Source organism: Rhinoraja longicauda, chromosome 15 (genome assembly GCF_053455715.1).
Source record: "Rhinoraja longicauda isolate Sanriku21f chromosome 15, sRhiLon1.1, whole genome shotgun sequence".
Classification (NCBI taxonomy): Eukaryota; Metazoa; Chordata; class Chondrichthyes; order Rajiformes; family Arhynchobatidae; genus Rhinoraja; species Rhinoraja longicauda.
Window position 1 is genome coordinate 23,849,766 of NC_135967.1, and position 17,485 is coordinate 23,867,250.

Here is a 17,485-nt window from a genome sequence, read left to right on the forward strand (position 1 = left end):
GCTATTCACTTGCTGCAGCATTGAGATAGATGTATATAAAGAGAGATGTGGTCCAAAGCACCTTATGACCAAATAAGTTATTTTGAAATGTTCCAAAGTGCAAGTAAGCTAAGTAAGTTATTTTTAATACAGAGGAAATGTACCAACTAATTTGAACATATCAAGGTTCCACAGGAGCCCATGTGACATTGACAAATTAATTTATTTTAGTCATACAAGCTGTGGGATAAACTTTGCCCATTGGGAATACAGGCTTTTGTCCTTGAAAGGTGAATGAGAGCATTTGCAACCACTCGAGAGGCCACATGGAGCCCTAGTATAATAACTCAACCAAACGACAATACCACCAAAACACCATTCACCTATTGTTGGACTTAACTAACCTTTCAGAAATCTTGAAAAGGGTTCAAAACTATACTATTCTGACATGAAGTCTAGAGTGCTGCCACTAAACACCTGACACTTTTTATAAGTATGTTTAGTTTAGTTTAGTTTAGAGATACAGCGCAGAAATAGGCCCTTCGCCCTACCGAGTCCGCACTCACCAGCGATCCCCGCACATTAACGCTATCCCACACACACACACACTGGGAACAATTTACACTTGTACCAAGCCAATTAACCTATAAACCTGTATTTCTTTGGAGTGTGGGAGGAAACCGAAGATCTCAAAGAAAACCCATGCGGTCATGGGGAGAACATACAAACTTCGGACAGACAATATCTGTAGTCAGGATCAAACCCGGGTCTCCAGTGCTGCAAGTGTTGAAAGGCAGCAAGTCCTACCGCTGTGCCACCATGCATGTATTCAACACATTCTGCTTAAGCATTCAGTGCTGTACCTTCTGGGTTTGGTGATGTATCCTTGCTTGACCTAATAATTTCCTATATCTTTATTCCTGAACATTTACTAATTCTGTAGTTTAAATTTAGTTATCTCGGAGGTTAACATAGAAACATAGGAAATAAGTGCAGGAGGAGGCCATTAGGCCCTTCGAGCCAGCACCGCCATTCATTGTGGGACAGAAGGGTACAATGATCGTCCACAATCAGTAACCTGTGCCTGCCTTCTCCCCATATCCTTTGATTCCACTAGTCCCTAGAGCTCTATCTAACTCTCTTTTAAATCCTGTGAATTGGCCGTCACTGCCTTCTGTGGCAGAGAATTCCACAAATTCACAACTCTCTGGGTGAAAAAGTGTCTTCTCACCTCAGTTTTAAAGGGCCTCCCCTTTATTCTTAGACTGTGGCCCCTAGGTCTGGACTCCCCCAACATTAGGAACATCTTTCCTACATCCAGCCTGTCTAATTCTTTTATAATTTTATACGTCTCTATAAGATCATCTCTCATCCTTTTAAACTCCAGTGAATACAAGCCCAGTCTTTTCAATCTTCTCTCATAACAGTCCCGCTGTCCCAGGGATTAACCTCATGAACCTATGCTGCACTGCCTCAATAGCAAGGACGTCCTTCAAATTAGGAGAACAAAACTGCACATAATACTCCAGATGTGGTCTCACCTGGGCCCTATGCAACTGCAGAAGGACCTCTTTGCTCCTATACTCAAAGAGCCATTGGCTTTCTTCGCAGCTTGCTGTACCTGCACGCTTACTTTCAGTGACTGGTGTACAAGGACACCCAGGTCTCGTTGCACTTCCCTTTTACGTAATCTGATACCATTGAGATAATAATCTGCCTCTTTGTATTTGCTGCCAAAATGGATAACCTCACATTTATCTACATTATACTTCATCTGCCATGCATTTGCCCACTCACTCAACCTGTCCAAGTCAGCTTGCAACCGCCTAACATCCTCTTCGCAGTTCACACTGCCACCCAGCTTTGTGCCATCTGCAAACTTGCGAGTGTTACTTCTAATTTCATCATCCAAATCATTAATATATATTGTAAATAGTTGTGGCCCCAGCACCGAGCCTTGCAGCACTCCACTCACCACTGCCTGACATTCTGAAAAGGACCCGTTTATTCCTACTCTTTGCTTCCTGTCTGCCAACCAATTCTCTATCCATGTCAATACCCTACCCCCAATACCACGTGCTCTAATTTTGCTCACCAATCCCCCATGCCGGACCTTATCAAAGGCTTTCTGAAAGTCTAGATACACTACTTTCACTGGTTCTCTTTCATCCATTTTACTTGTCACATCCTCAAAAATTCCAGAAGATTAGTCAAGCAGGATTTCCCCATCATAAATCCATGCTGACTTGGACCAATCCTTTTACTACTATCCAAATGTGCCATTCTTACCTCTTTAATAATTGACTCCAGCATCTTCCTCACCACCGATGTCAGGCTAACTGGCCTATAATTCCCCGTTTTCTCTCTCGCTCCTTTGTGGGATACCATTAACTACCCTCCAATCAACAGGAACTGATCCTGAATCTATTGAACATCGGAAAATGATCACTAATGCGTCCACGATTTCTAGAGCCACCTCCTTGAGTACCCTGGGATGCATACCATCAGACCCTGGGAATTCATTAGCCTTCAGTCTACCCAAGACTATTTCTCGCCTAATGCAAATTTATTTCAGTTCCTCTGTCTCCTTAGATCCTCTGTCATCTAGTACATCTGGGAGATTGTTTGTGTCTTCCTTAGTGAAGACAGATCTGAAGTACCTGTTCAACTCTTCTGCCATTTCCTTGTTACCCATAATAATTTCACCTGTTTCTGCCCTCAAGGGACCCACATTTGTCTTTACTAATCTTTTTCTCTTAACATCTCTAAAGAAGCTTTTACTATCCTTCTTTATCTTCTTGGCCAGCTTCTCCTCGTACTTCATCTTTTCAGCCCATATTGCCCGTTTTGTTATCTTCTGTTGTCCTTTGAAAGTTACCGAACCCTCCCGCTACTCTTTGCTATGTTATACATCTTTTCTTTTAGTTTTAGTCCATCCCTAACTTCCCTTGTCAGCCAAGGTTGTCTCTTACTCCCCTTAGAATCTTTCTTTCTCTTTGGAATGAAATTATCCTGCATCTTCTGGATTATGTTCAGAAATTCCTGCCATTGCTGTTCCACCATCATTCCTGCTAGGATCCTTTTCCAGTCAACATTGGCGAGCTCCTCTCTCATGCCTTCATAGTTCCCTTTGTTCAACTGCAAAACTGACACTTCTGATTTAACCTTCTCCCTCTCAAATTGCAGATCAAAACTAATTATATTATGGTCATTACCACCAAGTGGCTCCTGTACCTTGAGTTCCTTATTAAATCTGGTTCATTGGACAACACTAAATCCAGAATTACCTTCTCTCTGTTCGGCTCCAGTGCATGCTGATCTAATAATCCATCTTGGAGGCACTCTCCAAACTCCCTTACTTGGGGTCCAGAACCAACCTGATTTTCCCATTCTACCTGCATAATGAAATCCCCATAACCACAGTGGCATTACCTTTGTTACATGCCAGTTTTAACTCCTGCTGTAACTTATACCCTATATCCGGGCTACTGTTTGGGAGCCTGTAGATAACTTCCATTAGTGTCTTCCTAACTTTACAATTCCTCGTCTCTATCCACAGTGACTCTACATCATCAGTCCCAATGTCACCCCTCACAAAGGACTGAATTTTATCCCTCACCAACGGAACTACCCCACCTCCTCTGCCCACCTGCCTGTCCTTTCAATAGGACGTATAACCCTGAATATTCAGTTCCCAGTCCTGATCCTCCTGTTGCCACATCTCTATAATCCCCACAATGTTATGTCTACCAATCTTTAACTGAACCTCAAGCTCATTCAATTTACTTCTTATACTTCGCGTATTCATATATAATACTTTTAATCCATTGCTCATCTCACTTTTCACATCGATTCCTATTACACTTGGCCATCCCTTCGTGAGCTTTCTGTCCCGTTAATTCTGGGGTTTTTCTTAACTTTTCCTATACTCTCTTTCCCTTTAACTCCATCTTTGTCTATCCCATTTGACACATTTGTGTGTCCTTTAATCTTTCACTGGTCAATGATCGAATAATAAAATCTATTTTAGCCCGGTCTGCGATCAAGAGGACATCTAATACTGCACATGGTTTTAATCTTCCTCTTCTTCTTGCGTTTGTGGCAGCAGAAATTATGTAACGCCCTCCAGGCGCTGTAGCCAGTGCAATGTGCTGTTGTTGAGGGCCGTGAGATCTACGCCTCCACCAGGGGGATGGAGGACAGTGAAGTCGAAAATGATGTGCTGCGCTGTTTGCTGGTCTGCTCCACACACGCAGGCTGCTGATGAACGCAACCCCCAACTATGCATTTTGAACCGGCCGACCCCTGTGCGGAGCCGGTTCAGGGCGACCCACTCTTTGCGGGGCAGGTCCAAGCCGAGTGGGGCTGTGGTGTTCGGTGCGACAGTGAATTGAGGAGGTCGCGATGTCTGTTTTAATGCTTTCCTCAGACAGAGTAGAATGGACTTAGACAATAGACAATAGGTGCAGGAGGAGGCCATTCGGCCCTTCGGGCCAGCACCGCCATTCAATGTGATCATGGCTGATCATTCTCAATCAGTACCCCGTTCCTGCCTTCTCCCCATACCCCCTGACTCCGCTATCCTTAAGAGCTCTATCCAGCTCTCTCTTGAATGCATTCAGAGAATTGGCCTCCACTGCCTTCTGAGGCAGAGAATTCCACAGATTCACAACTCTGACTGAAAAAGTTTTTCCTCATCTCAGTTCTAAATGGCCTACCCCTTATTCTAAAACTGTGGCCCCTTGTTCTGGACTCCCCCAACATTGGGAACATGTTTCCTGCCTCTAACGTGTCCAACCCCTTAATAATCTTATACGTTTCGATAAGATCCCCTCTCATCCTTCTAAATCCCAGTGTATACAAGCCTAGTCGCTCCAGTCTTTCAACATATGACAGTCCCGCCATTCCGGGAATTGTCCCTAGTGGGTGTAGGATAGTGTTAATGTACGGGGATCACTGGGCGGCACGGACTTGGAGGGCCGAAAAGGCCTGTTTCCGGCTGTATATATATGATGATGATGATATGATGATGATGATGAAGATCCCCCCTCATCCTTCTAAATTCCAGTGTATACAAGCCTAATTGCTCCAGCCTTTCAACATACGACAGTCCCGCCATTCCGGGAATCAACCTAGTGAACCTACGCTGCACGCCCTCAATAGCAATCAGTTTAGGTTGAAATATTGAAAAGCAGGGAAAGAAAATATACTGCAGGTGGCAGTAGTCTATAAAGCCCCAATTTGTCATCTCACAGTATTTTACAGAGAATGTTTGAAGGAAATGTAATTATCATGTGAGTTTTTAATATAAATGTTGATTGGAGGAACTAAACTGAAAAGAGTATCATAAAGAATTTCTGGAACTGGTCATGGATTTATTTTTGTAACAGTAGACTATGTAGTCTTCCCAGGAATTGGGCTCATTCTTCATGAGTTCATAGGTTATAGGAGCAGAATTAGACCATTTGACCATTTTACTCTGCCATTCAATCTTGGTTGATCTATCTATCTTTCCCTCTAAACTCCATTCTCCTGCCTTCTCCCCATAACCCCTGACACCCTTACTAATCAAGAATCTTGTGTAGTGAGGAAGAATTAAGAAGGGGCTTGTGGCTAAAATTTCTTAAGGGATAGTGACCACAATATGAAAGAAATTCATTTTGAGGATGAACACGACAGGTTCACAACCAGTCTTCAGTTTAAATAAGGACAATTATAAATGGTATGAGGGTGGAGCTGTTTAAGTTAGATGGGTAAACAAGCCAAGAGCTGTTTAAACATCTGCCACTGTTCATCTACAAGTTAGAGCAGTAGACGAACAGTAACAGATGTTCAAACAGCTGGTCTATCATGATCAGTGTGTTTCACCCCGATCAGAAAGAGGGGATTCCATGAGAAAGAGGTACAATCCATAGTTAACAGAGGAGGTAAAGGATAATGTTGAATTAAAAAGTAGTGTATCTACAGGGCAAGGGTGAGTGGCAGACCAGAAGACAATAAAAGTATCAAGTTGCGGCAGCAGAGGAATGAAAAGCTCAAAAGAAAGGAGAAAGTGAATTTTGAGAAAACCTGCACCTCACGTAAAAACAATAGATGTGTAGGAAGGAACTTCAGGTTTTGGTTTTCACCAAAGATAGACACAAAATGCTGGAGTAATTACTACGGGTGCTGCACTGTAAGGAGTTTGTACGTTCTCCCCATGACCTGCGTGGGTTTTCTCCGAGATCTTCGGTTTCCTCCCACACTCCAAAGAAGTACAGGTATGTAGGTTAATTGACTGGGTAAATGTAAAAATTGTCCCTAAAATTGTGTAGGATAGTGTTAATGTACGGGGATCGCTGGGCGGCACGGACTTGGAGGGCCGAAAAGGCCTGTTTCCGGCTGTATTATATATGATATGATATGATATGTAACTCAGCGGGACAGGCATCATCTCTGGAGAGAAGGAATGGAACAAAAAATGTTTCTCTGGATGTATTAATGGAAAGAGGGCAGGTAAGGTAAATTTAGAGAATGAGGCTAATGAAACAAAGACATGGCAGATCTGTTGAACAGATTTTTTGCCTTGTTCTTCACATCAAAGACATTGCTAATACACCAAAATTATCAGATAGGCTAACTTGAAATAACACAGTGAAACGTACAAAAATTCCAATTACAAGGGATAAATTATTGGTGAAACTCAGGCAGCTAAAATCCGAAGACAGAAGGCAAGGAAATATAGGCCAGTCTGTTTAACAGATGTTATTATCAAAAATGTTAGGGTCAATAATTAAAGAAATAAAAAACCCACTAATTATTTAGGAAAGTTGAACAAAATTAAACATAGCAAACATAGTTTGATGGAAGATGAATCAGATTTGACAAATTTGCTGAAATTCTGTGAGGATGTAAGAATGGAAATTGATAGAGGGGCTGTAAATGTGGTGTATTTAGATTTCCAAAAGTGATTTTTCAAGGTGCCACAAAAGAGGCTGGTTATAAATTATAAGCTTATGAAATTGAAATGTGTCAGAGTGTATTGAAAAGTGGCTATCTCATAGAACAGAGAGCTGGAATAAATGGGTCTCTTTCAAACTGGATGGAGGTAATGTGGATTACAGCGGGGATGGGTTCTTAGCTTGTATTCACTATTTACATTAATGATCTGGAGGAAGGGACAATATGTACGGTTTCCAAATTTGCTGAGCATAACAAAAATAGGTGGAATATCATGCTGTGATGAGAACATTGTGATTCTGAAATGCAATATAAATGGATTGAGTGAGTGGGCAGAAGACTAAGAGACGGAATTTAATATGGGGAAGTGTGAGGTTGCAAGAGAAATCAAAAAAGCAGATTATTATCTAAATGGAGAGAGACTGAAAGTGAAGGAGACACAAGGAACTGCAGATGCTGGTTTATTAAAATAGACACAAAATGCTAGAGTAACTCAGCGGGTCAGGCAGTAGCTCTGGAGAACATGGATATGTGACGTTTCAGGCCGGGACCCTTTTCCAGACCGAGGACAGTTCGGAGGGATCTGGGTGTTTGAGTCAATTAATTGGATAAAGCTGGAAATTTAATTTTAATTGCAGAGTGGTAAGTATTAAAAAAATAGGGAGGTTTTGTTGTACTTGTGCAGGGTGTCGTCGAGACCTCACTCGGCAACAATGTTTGGAGTTTTGGTCTCCTTACCTTAAGGATATGATAGCATTACCCTTTCCTCCCCTGTGCCCCACCTGGACCCACTTATTCCTCCCCTCCACTCTCCCAACCTCACCACTTTCCTCCCTCTGGCTTTATAATTCACATCTCTTCAAACCTGTCTTACTCCTTCCTTTCTTATTTCTGGCCTTTGTTCCAACCATCTGCCTATCAACCCTCCCTTGCCAATATCAATCTGTTATCTGTCATCCTCTGCCCTATCTCTCCCCTTTGCCAGTTTTCTTCTCCTCCCATAAAATCAGTCTGCAGAAGGATACTCAAACCAAAATGTCACCTATCCAAGTTTCCCAGGGATACTGCCTGACCCACTGAGTTACTCCAGCACTTTGTGCCCTTTAGTGGAAATCTTTTCTTGCAAGACAACCCATCCATTCCCGATATCAGTCTAGTTCTCTGAACTGCTTCCAAAATATTCATATCTTTCTTCAAAACAAAAGTGGGAAGGTTATGCCCCTGTTATACAGTGCATTGGTGAGACCACATACAAGACCATACATGCTCTCGCCATTCCTTTATATCACAGGAGCATAACTTTCCCACTTTTGTTTTCAGTTCCTCTTGCAAAGTACCACAGCAATCCTTTGGGCATTTCAAATTACTTGCAGTATTTACCTACTAGTCTTTTGCACATCATGCACTCTGACACCCCATTCTCGATGTATCCAAGAATTCAGTTCATTCTTCAGCTAGTTGCTTTAAAAAAAAATCATTGACAAAATAAACAACTACTAAATGTTTTAAATTATGCTTTATTTCCAGATCTTTGACGACCTACTTAACCAACCTCTGATCTTTTGTAACCCCATATATTGTCCTTTACACCATGCTCTCAACAACTTTGTGCATAATCTGGAACATTTGTGGTAGAAGTTGATTGTTTAACCATTGTTTAACCATGTGGCTCTCCAAACTCAAATATGGCAAATTAGATCACACAACTTACTGATAATTTAGGCAATTCAGTGTAAATACAAAATAAATATTATGTGTATTAATTCAAGGCAAAATTGAAAATACATTTCCTTTGTAACTAATTTGATGTCTTGAGAGGTCGGGAGCTTTTCTCTTGAAGGTTGGGAGGTGTGGGTGCCGGAAATGAAGACAGAAAAGTTCTTGTTTTCAAACTTAAATTCCATATATTTAGTCTTTTCCAAAAACAGGTAAACTTGATTGTTTGCAGACAGGTACACAAAACCAAAACAGGTAGTTAAATCAAAAATGTAGCTTGCTACCTTCTTACAAAATATAGCTCAAACACTGCTTCTCACCCTCTCTGCTCCAGTCGTTGTCTCTCTCTTTAAATACACTGCTTCCCTTCCCTTTTAGCTCTCTCACTGAGGCAATCAGCTCATCTGGTTCAGCTGGGTAGCAATCAGTGTCAGCAGCAATCAGTGTCGGCAGCAATCAGTGTCGGCAGCAATCAGTGTCGGCAGCAATCAGTGTCGGCAGCAATCAGTGTCGGCAGCAATCAGTGTCGGCAGCAATCAGTGTCGGCAGCAATCAGTGTCGGCAGCAATCAGTGTCGGCAGCAATCAGTGTCGGCAGCAATCAGTGTCGGCAGCAATCAGTGTCGGCAGCAATCAGTGTCGGCAGCAATCAGTGTCGGCAGCAATCAGTGTCGGCAGCAATCAGTGTCGGCAGGGCAGGCAGCCCTGCTGACTATGGCTTTTGTAGTCTTTTGCTGGCAGCCATGATGGTTTGTAGTCCTTGTTGCATCCACCGGGAGGAAATGTATCTCCCCTCTATGACTCTACCTCTCATGATATCACACTATGAATGTATATTCCTTAGATTCAGGCTTCGCAATCTTGGGATGATCCAGGACATTAAATGAAGTGTCAAATGGAAAGATAAAATCACATTACAATGTTCTTACTCTGTAATTACAATGCAGTGACAGAGTCCCACAAAATAATACCCGAAAAGAAATGACTCTTGTTACAATAAGTGTAGGAACGAACTGCAGATGCTGGTTTAAAGCGGGTGTAAGAAAATAACTGCAGATGCTGGTACAAATCAAAGGCATTTATTCACAAAATGCTGGAGTAACTCAGCAGGTCAGGCAGCATCTCAGGAGAGAAGGAATGGGTGACGTTTCGGGTCAAGACCCTTCTTCAGACAGGAAGAAGGGACTCAACCCGAAACGTTACCCATGCCTTCACTCCAGAGATGCTACCTGTCCCGCTGAGTTACTCTGGCTTTTTGTGTCTATCTTCTAGTTGCAATAAGGTTTTTTTTCTGGTCTATTTTTTCCTTCTTTCAATTAAAGTTGGATTTTTGGAATACTTAATTATAACTTAACAAATATTTGACACTTAAATCTATCCACATTTTTTATCGTGATGCAACATGGCCTACATTGAACAATGGTACAATTTGAGAACATGTTACAAGGAGAAATGTTTGAAAGAAGAATTAGCATGGTGAAAGACAAATAAATCATAGGTCAGCTGATGGAATTAGACACAACATTCCTGTAATTGTCTAGAGCCACTGAAAATAAGATACCAAGAAAGTATCACTGCACTATGACTGCAATAGACAAGGGCTGAGAGAATTTCACCATTCATGCAAATTGGATATCCGATTTATATTTAATAGCAAAGAACATTAATATCTTGCAGGAAAATCAATATGAATTGTTGCAGAATGAAACCCATCAACAGTTCCAGCTGCTGTATAATAAGCAGTATTTTGAAAATGTGTGAGGAAACTGCTAAAGAACAATTGACACTTACAAATTACTCATGGAGAGGTCAGGGCTTTGAGATACAGCTACTGCACTGACTGAAGATAAATCAACAGGACACTGGCTGCAAAATTGCATGTGTGCATTAATAATGAGGTGCCATATAACTGACAAGATGCAAGATTATAAAGTGAACACTTTTTAAGAGATAAATTGAGCAGCAGTGCAAACCAAGTGTTTGAAAGCAAAGCATTTTAACCCATACACTTTTGACTCGTCTCAGGCTGTCTACAGAATTCAGGCTGCTCCCCTGTTGATGTGATTTCAATGACCATTAAGTGATAACCAGTTCAAGTTAGCTCTTGCTGATTAAACCCAAAAAATGTTTTGGTTCAAAGAATTGCATTATGGCCAAAGTTATGGGTTGGCTTCATTCACTGTGTATTTGGCGCTGTCAGATCACAGGAGAGAACTGAGAGCCAGACCTTACAATGTAATACTGGATGTCTTTGGAGCTGAGACAAAGGGGAGGAAGGAATTCCTGCATTTGTAAAGAACCAAGAAGTCCTCCATGTTTGCATTGAATTGAGAGTGAAAAGCAGAAAACAAGGTGGATGCAAGGAGCCAAGTACCATGTATATAATGTAGAGGAAGTTCAATGACATTATCTGTGTAATCTGAGTCAGTCAATGTATCTCAATATTCTTTCTCCCACAACTAGCCTCACTACAATCATTGCTCACTCTTTATCCTTGCAGCTCACTGACTAACAATCTCTACAATCTCCAAGGTTCTGTACTTTTTCATACCTCTATTTTTCCTTTGCCCTGACTCTCGGTCTGAAGAAGGGTCTTGACCTGAAGCATCGCCTGTTCCTTTTCATCAGAGATGCTGCATGACCTGTTCAGATACTCCATCATTTTGTGTCTATCTTTGGTGTAAACCAGCATCTGCAGTTCCTTCCTACTCATCTATAAAATAGGACTCAGACACAACATTTACCTGGCCAGAGGCCCATGTCCCAATAGTCTGGAGGATTACTTCACTCATGAGTACATAACTATCTGATGAATTAATTGACTCACAACTAAGAATTTTATTGTTCTGTTTTCGGTACATATGACAATTAAACAATCTTGACGCGAGTTCTGCTACACAGATTATCTTATCATCTTAGCACAATGTGGTAGTGGATGCTCAGGCTGCTATAAAACAAGTTCAGACAGCTGCCGCAATGGGTCTTGATGCTTGGTCTCATGCAGGCCTGAAGAATAGCACAGGTGTCTGTTAATCTATTTTTCAACAGATTAGCAAATAGAAGAAGCATGAAACCAATTGAATAAAATTCATCTGAAGAGGACTTTTGAAAGACTACATGAAACATATTGACTTTTTTCAACAACAAACTATCAACCTCATTAGGACCTCACTATCAACAACACCACAGTCACATCTGTGGAGTCATTAAAGTTCCTTGGAACCATCATCTCCAAGGACCTTAAAACCATCATCTCCAAGGACCTTAAATAGGGGGCCACCATCGACTCCACAGTCAAAAAGGCCCAACAAAGGATGTACTTCCTGCGGCAACTGAGGAAACACAATCTGCCACAGGCATGATGGTCAAATTCTATACTGCTACCATTGAGTCCGGCCTCACTTTCTCCATCATGGTCTGGTTTGGCTCAAGCATGACATCCGGAGGCTGCAATGAATCGTTTGATCAGCTGAGAAGGTTGTTGGCTGCAACCTCCCCCCCCATTGATGAACTGTACACTGCAAGGGCCAGGAAGTGAGCGGGCAAGATCATCTCTGACCCCTCTCACCCTGGCCACAAAATCTTTGAAGCACTTCCGTCTGAAAGGCGATTCCAGACTGTCAAAGCAGCTTTTTTCCATGAATAGTAGTTCTACTCAATAACCAAAGTCTGTAGTCTCTTTTTTGCTCTGGTTTATTTTCACCCACATGTTTAGACAGTAATGTTGTATCCTTATCGTTTTGATGTGTTTATGCTTTATTCTTAATTATTAACTGTATGTTTGTGTTGTCATTTGTGAGTGGAGCACCAAGGCACATTCCTTGTATATGCACATACTTGGCCAATAAACTTATTCATTCATTCATTCATTCATTCATTCATTCACCTTAAAATGAGTTAGTATTGAGTAACTATCTTATTGAACTCCTTCCATGGTCTCCAAGAAAAAAGGAGTGCCTTGGACTGGGCATCTTACTGGGGTTACAGCTTCCCCCAATTACAACCTTTACACTGTAGTGAGGATGGCAAGATGGCCACAATGTACAACCTGTACTGTCGGAAAGGAGGCCAAGGCAGATTCCCTCCTCAGAGGCCTCTCTTTTTTTCTTTGGAAGATATGCTGATCCTCTTCCTTGAACATGCTTCAATAGAGGTTATGCATTTGATTCTTCAAAAATTGTTTCTCATAAGTAATTTAGTATTAAACCTTTAGCACCTCCAGACAAGTTTAATATAATGACATTCAGTAATTAACATAGAAGCTTTTCTAACAAAACCAAACTTTCAAATATTCAAGTCTAATGAGCTCATCTATTTAGCAACTGTATTCACTAATTCACCAAAATAACCCTCAGTATATCTTCTGCTGCTCCTCTCCCATCCAATTTCTTTCTTTTGTTGTTCATTACATTGGCAATAAGAAGAAAACAACCTTACAACTTTAGTTTGGTTTAGAGATACAGAGTGGAAACAGGCCTTTGGCCTACCGAGTCCACGCCAACCAGAGATCACCCGTACACTTGCTCCATCCTACACACTAGGGCCAATTTACAGGTCAATTAACCTGCAAACCTGTACATCTGCGGAATGAGGGAGGAAACCAGAGCATCCAGAGAAAACCCACGCAGTCACAGGGAGAATGTACAGACATCACCCGTAGTCAGAATTAGGGTTGCCAACTGTCCCATATTAGCCAGGACATCCCTATTTTGGGCTGAATTGGCTTGTCCAGTACAGGACCGCCCATGTCCCGTATTAGGCCTGGGAGGGGGCTGTAGGCCTGGACGCCGCCTAACGGTGGTTGCTTAGCAACCCGCCTCCCGGTCCAGGCATCCGTCATTGGTGGAGCGGGGGTGGGGGGGAAAGAGTCCTGTCCCGTCCCAGTGTAGGGATGATCAGTGCGGTGGATAGACAGCAGCGGCTCTCCCATTGACGGTCCTCGAGGGGCCAGACCATGTTGCTGCGCCGATGCCGCTGGACTCTGAGCGGCTTGGGGAAGGCGCATTAGTTGTGAATGTGCAGATGCGAACATTGTGTCAGAAAGTGTGTTAAAGGGGCGGGCGGCTCAGACTGATGTCATTGAGTTTGTGGGTCCGAGCACTTCGCCGGATTTCCTTGCCCCTCCGGCGAAAAATGAAAACATATCCACGTCACAGGATCGCCCTGCTCCCCAACTTAATTCTGAATTCTGGGGCCTCTTCTGTTTAACATCTACATGCTTCCACTGGCTCAGATTATGGAAAACAACAAAAGAAATTACCATAATTATGCAGACGACACACAAATTTACATAACCATATCATCAGGGGACTATGGTCCAATACAAACACTGAGTAAGTGCATCGAACAAATCAACGATTGGATGTGCCAAAACTTTCTTCAATTAAACGAAGACAAAACTGAAGTAGTTGTTTTTGGAGCCAAATAGGAACGATTAAAAGTCAGCGATCAGCTTCGATCGGTAATGTTAAAAACCACGAACAAAGGCAGAAATCTTGGTGTAGTCATGGGCTCAGACCTGAATTTCAACAGTCACATTAAGACAATTACAAAGTCAGCCTATTATCACCGTAAGAATATATCAACGGTTAAAGGCTCAGCAGGATTTGGAAAAACTTGTCCATGCATTTATCTTCAGTAGACTTGACTACTGTAATGCTGTCTTTACGGGTCTCCCTAAAAAATCAATTAGACAACTGCAGCTGATTCAGAACACTGCTGCTTGAGTCCTCACTAAGACCAAGAAAGTGGATCACATCACTCCAGTTCTGAGGTCTTTACACTAGCTTCCAGTCTGTCAAATAATTGATTTCAAAATGCCTTGATCACATTGAATGGCGGTGCTGGCTCGAAGGGTCGAATGGCCTACTCCTGCACCTATTGTCTATTGTCTAAAATACTACTGTTGGTTTATACAACACTGAATGGTTTAGGGCCAGAATACATATCTGATCATCTGTTACATTATGAACCATCCAGACCTCTCAGGTCGTCTGGGACAGATCTGCTTTCTGTCCCCAGAGTCAGAACTAAACATGGAGAAGCAGTGTTTAGTTTTTATGCACCACATATATGGAACAAACTCCCAGAAAACTGCAGGTTCACTGCAACTCTCAGTTCTTTTAAATCGAGGCTGAAGACTTTTCTGTTTAACGCTGCCTTTTATTAAATCAAATAATTATTTATTTATTACACTGCACCATGACTTTTATTCTTGTATTTTATACCTGTCATTCCATTTTAGCTTCCATTTTTATTTTCTATTCCCTTTAATGACTGTTTTTAATTGCTTTTAATTGCTCTTTAATGTTTTATGTTAAGCACTTTGAATTGCCTTGTTTCTAAAATGTGCTATATAAATAAACTTGCCTTGCCTTGAAGTGCGAATGAACGGCAACATGTCCGTTAATTTCTATATTTCAGACAAAAAGCATGTCTGCCATAGGGTATGAGAACATGTTCGGTGCAGCACTGAAACAGGTTGAAATAGAAAACGCTGTCCTTAACTTGCATCAAACTTTAACCACGACAAATATTCTCGCCTCAGATGAACTGTGACTCATTCAAAAGTCTCTTGATAGTTATAGAAATCATACATTTCATTTCATTCTCCACCACCCCCTCCAAAACAAAGAACAAAAAAATGCTTGTTATTCAGTCACTATCTTGCTCAAGTATAAACTACAAAATCATCGCAGTTTTGTACTAATTAACCATATACACACCTAATTAACAGTTTTGAAAGCAGTATTTTCTTACCTCCAGGAAGCAAAACTGGAAAACATGGATGAGACGAAGGTTTGTTTACACGCAGCAGATCAGCCGGCGTGAATGTTTTGCCCCTGCGACCTATGACCTGCACATGCTCAGTCGAAATACTGAACTCGCTTATTCTGGACTGGGTTACTTCATTTTCTTCGCTTTGCCTACCGTACCACTATCTAATCCTAGCTTTTAAAACGCTATAGGGTTAAAAGTTTGTAGATGAAGCAGAAATATATAAAATGTAGGAGCACTTGCTTATGATATCACAGAATAGCAGACAGAACTTAAAATGCAAAAGTAATTTTATATCACTACCCATCTACAAAACCCTATATAGTGAGAAGACCTGAGGTTTAAAGACCAGGCTACATTCAATTAACCTCACCAGTTCAGAACTTAGAAGTGGATGGTAAAAAGATCAATCATCAAGCTCTATTAATCCTCAGAGCTCAGGGTTTGCAGATAAACTTCACCTTCATTCAGTTACATAATATGGCCTCATTTTTTTCGTTGAGGTACCTGAAGATATCCAACATCCACTAAACTTACCGCATAGCTTTAATCACCTTCTAATAAAAAATATTAAAATACATTTATTCTTAGTTATAGAAAATAAAATTAGACATACAAATTTGTAGTTTAATTGGCTTCAGTAAAAATTGCAAATTGTCTCGTGCGTAGGATAATGCTAGTGCAATGGGATTGCTGGTCGACGTGGACTCAGTGGGCTAAAGGGTCTGTTTCCCCGATGCAGCTCTAAACTAAACTAAAGATTGTGCCTAAGATAGACGCAAAATGCTGGAGTACCTCTGCGGGACAGGCAGCATCTCCGGATAGAAGGAATGGGTGACGTTTTGGGTTAAGACCCACCTTCAGACTGAGAGTCAGGGAAGAGGGAGACACAGAGACATGGATGGATAAAATGTAAAAACAAAAGATCAAAGGGGACGAAGCTGAAGGAAAAAGTAGAATAGTTTAGAGATACAGCACGGAAACAGGCCTTTCGGCCCATCGGGTTCTCGCCGACAAGCAATTCCCACACATATACACTATCCTACTAGGAACAATTTTTACATTTACCAAGTCAATTAACCTACAAACCTGTATGTCTTTGGAACGAGGGAGGAAACCAAAGATCTTTGAGAAAACCCACGCAGGTTTAGTTCAGTGATATAGCGTGGAAACAGGCCCTTCGGCCCACCAAGTCTTCACTGACCAGCACATTAACACTATCCTACAAACAAGGGGGACAATTTTACACATACACCAAGCCAATTAACCTACATACCTGCACGTCTTTGGAGTGTGGGAGGAAGATCTCAGAGAAAACCCACATGGTCATGGGGAGAATGTACAAACTCCATTCAGACAGCTCCCATAGTCGGGATCAAACCTGGATCTCCGGCGCTCTATATGCTCTAAGCCAGCAACTCTACCACTCCGCCACCATGACCGCTAGATCATTGTTAACCAGGGGAAGGTGATAATGAGGCATACAAAGGTAAAATTTAATCGGAGGACAGTCACACTGATCAGAGAACTAGGATGGGGGAGGGATGGAGACAGAGGGAAAGCAAGGGTTACTTGGAGTTAGAGAAGTTAATATTCATATTGCTGGGTTGTAAATTGCCCATGCAAAATATGAGGTGCTATTCCTCCAATTGGACATTCCAACACTGCAAAAGGTTGCTAAGGTTTAAAGTAAGACAAGATGTACAAAAGTTGCAATGATTTCTCAGATGGAAATTTCCTTAATTGTAAATTGAAATTAAGAAAGTATTTTGGATATATGTTTATTAGTTTGTTACATGTAACATTATATTTGTAACCCTTGCCTCATATACAGTAGATCAGATTTTGTTTTTGTTAGTAATAAACTCAGAGATTTCCTCCAAAAACCTTTATGAGTTAAGATCATTTCCAGATTTTATATCCCCTAAAGATTTCTGCTTTTAATACTCAGCCTTAGGAATGTTATTACTGGCATCCATGACACTGAACAGGCGGGGGATAACTCACCAACTTCCCACGTAGAAGTCGCATTAATTGACTTTCGAACGAAACTTTGTGTAGCTCAGCAAAGATTA

The 17,485-nt window shown here is 41.5% G+C and overlaps 1 long non-coding RNA gene across 1 annotated transcript in view; it reads right to left on the reverse strand.

The window, feature by feature from the left end:
• Positions 1-15,451, reverse strand: part of LOC144600365 (uncharacterized) — a 68,360-nt gene extending 52,909 nt beyond the window's left edge. The window contains exon 1 of the long non-coding RNA XR_013548128.1: positions 15,393-15,451. This is a non-coding gene — a long non-coding RNA (uncharacterized LOC144600365). The remainder of the gene's footprint in view (positions 1-15,392) is intronic.
• Between the last annotated feature and the right edge of the window lie 2,034 nt (positions 15,452-17,485).